The 4,301-nt window shown below is 35.5% G+C and overlaps 1 pseudogene; it reads left to right on the top strand.

The window, feature by feature from the left end:
• Positions 1-3,258: 3,258 nt before the first annotated feature.
• Positions 3,259-3,884, top strand: LOC149155197 (uncharacterized; annotated as a pseudogene).
• Positions 3,885-4,301: the final 417 nt, after the last annotated feature.

Here is a 4,301-nt window from a genome sequence, read left to right as displayed (position 1 = left end):
TATAAATATGTGATATAAAATTGATGACATTTCTTTGAGATGGAAATAAAATTTTGGTTTTGGTGTTTTTCATAAATAAGCATTGTAGCAATTTTAACACTTGCAGTACAAAAAAAGTTGTCCTTTACAAGACAAGAAAGCCCATGAGGAAATTCGTAGCCTGAAATCTCCCGTACCGGCCTTCCCCTGTCCCTTGCATACAATGCTTCCCCTTCTCGTGCATACAATGCTCAGGCAAGGACTTGTCCCTCAACATCAAGAATTATACATGAGTTTGACGCTTCTGCTATAGTGGCATTCAATAAGCTTATGACTCAATTATTGAAATTGTCAAGTTGGTTTTGTGTGATAAGATGAGATCAAACCAAGCAAGCAAGCACAACAACTTGTCTTTTCAATTATGTTTCATGTCAAACCGTAGATGCAATGGGGACTCGGCAAAACCGAATGCTAGATTCAGTAGAGAAATGCATGATAATTGGTGAAATATGGTGTCCAAAAACACTGTTTCTAAAAACATGATTGTCATGCAGTAGATGTGGGGCATGCTTATAGAAATGCCCCTTTCATCCCCTTAATAGATTTGTATAGTGTGCTCAAGTGGTGACTCTTAGAGTGGAAGATCAAATTTAGTAAGTTGTGTACCAATAATATAGGCAGGATGATTAATGCAATGCAAACATAAAAGTGGAACACACTGAAAATTGTGAGTCTTGTTGTTGTTATTCTTTTATAATATCTTCGGGCTTAGGCCTTTTGTATTGTGGTTTGATTTGTTAATATAATTTTTCCTACACCATGGAAAAAAGAGTTATTATCAACCAATACTCTAGGAGGATAGAAAACAACAAAATAAACTCAACCCTTGCCTTGAGTGGGGTCAAGGAACTTTTTTACAATTATTTTTGGAATGTTTAAGAAATATTTACATTTGCTTGCCTCATAATCTCTAGAAATTTGGGATTTTATTGTCTCGTTTCCCTTTTCATGGGGAATTCTCTGTTTGTTTCTACAAGACTTCCATTGGCTTTCTAGTTTAGGATTTTAAGTTACACCTTATCTACAGTGCTCTTCTTTGTCTCATTTTCCCTCTTCCAAGGGTCAACTAGATTTCTTCCTTCTCCTTTTCCTTTCTGAAATTCATCCTTGGCTGAAACTGGAGTGTTCCCTAGCATTCTTATCTTAAACTTGTTTACCAACTTGAAACAAGAAGATACATGGCCTGCTTCCTAGAAAACTTAGCACTTGAATTTCTGATTTTGGAAAAATTGGCACTTGAATTTATGATGTTAGACATCTAACAACTGCATCCTTCTTTTTTTTCTGCTACCTCCAATATTACCTAGTCTAGCGAAGGTTTGCTTGTGTCTATTTCTAGTATCTACACGTAACCTGATATACATTTAGAATATATCATATTTTTTGTACATTCATCAACAGCTTAATAATTTTCCCTCAACATTTCTTGTTGCATTTGTCTCCTCTTTTCTATAAATAAATTGGTAGTTTAAAAATCTCATTCATACAGTAGTGATCGTGGTTGTAGTGGAAAGATTAAAATTCAAGAACTAAATCTTTCATATAAAATTTTCCCCAAAATGAAGGCCCTTCCATGATTTGTTTCTTATCCTCAAGATTTATGAAGTAGATAACGTAATATCCCCAGGAATGAAAAATAATTGTAAAGTACTCAGTGTTGTAAAGTGTTATCCACCATTCTAGTACAACGACAAAGAAATAAAATTGTTGAACTTGTCGATCAAAGTGTCTTCTTTTTAACCCTTCAAAGCATTGATAAGTTTCTCTTTGTTCTAAGACAAAACTAGATCTTCCTTGTAGATTTCAACAAAAACACCCCCTCCATATAGGTTTACATCATTCATATATCATGAATGGACTGCCATTGAAGGAAAAAGAATCCTTACGTGGCCCAATCCCAGCAATTGTTGAAGTTCTCTTTTGAGTGAGTAGGCTCAATTTTAAAGGGGGGAGAAACCTTGTCTGCAAAAGAACAAGGCTTGAAGATCTCCTTTTCATGAAAAGGACACCTGGGAAACTTGGGAATTTTTAGTGGGGAAATTAGAACCACCTGAAACACCTTCTCTACGACTTAGAGAAAAAAATGACCTTGGAAAATCTCGAGGACATCATTTGAGAGCTGCTTTCTTTTAAACTAGAGCCTAATCCCTCACATAGTCATTGGCCCTTGAATAGTAATTGGAAATTTGAATTAGAAACGTGAAAAGACCTTTGTTGGAAACAAATAGTTCGATGTCGTCAACTAATTTGAAAACATCTTGCTGATGGAAATCTCAATAGAACATGAAATCTAAAGTCTACTTATGTGGTCATCTATCTTCAATCCCTTTCATCTAGTTTGACATGAGGTTGGTATATTGGTTTACTCCTGCAATTGCTTGCAATATTAGTCACTGCTTCTTTTATAATTGTGGCATCTCTTTTTGCGTTTGAGAGCTAGACATAGAATCTTTTGGTTTGACATGAGGTAGGTATATTTGTTTACTCTTCAAATTGCTTGCAATATTAGTCACTGCTTTTATAATTGCAGCCTCTATTTTGAGTTTGAGAGCTAGACATAGAATCTTCAATGCTAGAAATAAGTTGTACCAAAATAAACATCTAAGAATTCTTGGTATTCACCCATTTGAGTCACGGGTTAAAAATCAGGGAACATGATGGAGTAAAGGTGCTCAGCTCCATTGGCATAATCAAATGGGATAGTATTGTGTCCTTCATTCTAATATGCCTTCTACAATCAGATTAGAATTCAATCTTCAAGCAAATTTCATATGGCTATCTGATGTTGCCGGAAAACAACAAAAGAAAAATGTCTCAGCATAGTGCTTGATGATGCTTGTATGCTTGTACAGTAGGTTGTGGCTTCTATTTACAATACATGCATAAATTTACCACTGTGTGGATCCCATATGATGCATTACTTCCAACCCCATAAAAGGCCTCAATCTCTAACAAAATACCTCTATCTATGTGCAAAAATAACACCTCTAAATCATTATTAATATCAACCAATTGTCTTGTCTTAGACACTTTTTTATTACTGACCTTCCCTTCCCAAAATGACAGGAAGGAAAATGTTGTTGAAACCACCACTAAAACACATAAGGTACTGCACCTGTGGAAGTCGAAGAGAAAAATATACTTCAAATTTTAGTCTACTTATAGATGTAATATTACCCTGTACTCTATTTTATTCAACTGCTAGTTGGTCAGATGTTAATGGTAATTTTGGAAAAAAATCTGTTCACAGATCTTCATACAGATGGCAGTGACAAGTTTAGCATAAATCCGTTGCGGTCTACCCTTGTTCAAATGGGAGTCGATATGGGTGTTCCTCCCTTCACAGTTACCCATGAAGGTGATTCTCTTCTTGACAAACATTTTAAAGAAGCATAGTGTGGAACGGACCAAAGAATTAGCGCAGGCTCAGTTTGCTCAATTACTCCAAGGTGTCTTGCAAGATCTGCCTGATTCCTGGCTTTAAAGCCCATTGTTATCCAAGATATTAAGGTCTTCAATGGATTACAACTGAGAAAGTCTCAATGGCTTGCAACCGAGAACGTTTCTGGCAGATGAAAAACTTTTAGAGGAAGTGAAAAATCTAATGTTCCAGCAGTTGGATGTGAGTAAAGATGGTAAAGTTAGCAAATCAGAGCTGCAGTTTTTTAGAAGCCAATGAAACAGTTGAGTTGCTCTATGATCAGATCTTTCCGAGTGTCGATGAAGACCATAACGGCCAGCTAGAACATAATGTGTTTCAGGCACTTGTTAAGGGTATAGTGAAGACACTCGCGGAGTAACTTACTGCAAATCCCATATTTCGTGATCTAGAAGCCGCTGATTAGAAATTTTCTTAGATAATGCAATCTCTTGTTTTGGGATTCTTTTTTCAATCAGCCCAGTGTTAAGATTATTTATGGTTATTTTTAAGGATCTTTTTTCAATGAGCCCGGTGTTAAGATTATTTATAGTTATTTTTACATTTGATTCAACATGGATGCCATCTGTGGAAAAATTTAGAATTGAACATGTCAACATGACCCGACTTGGTCATACCGAGTAAAATTTGTATCGCGCCACTAAAATTGGTATTATTTTCAATTGTGGATTTTATTTTATATTGTCTTCAGTTTACCTCGGCAGGGACTTGCTGCTTAGCATCCCTTCCTGTTTACGTTAGAAATTACTCTATTTTGTATTTTTTTAAATGAGAGATTGCTTTATTTTGTATTTTTTAAATTAGAAATTGCGGAAGGGGACCA

Source organism: Pinus tabuliformis, chromosome 9, assembly GCF_031772625.1.
Source record: "Pinus tabuliformis cultivar Carrire ecotype Pingquan chromosome 9, CPIR1, whole genome shotgun sequence".
In the NCBI taxonomy this organism is placed as follows: domain Eukaryota; kingdom Viridiplantae; phylum Streptophyta; class Pinopsida; order Pinales; family Pinaceae; genus Pinus; species Pinus tabuliformis.
Note: the sequence above shows the minus strand (reverse complement) of the source record. Positions and strands in the feature narration are given on the sequence as shown.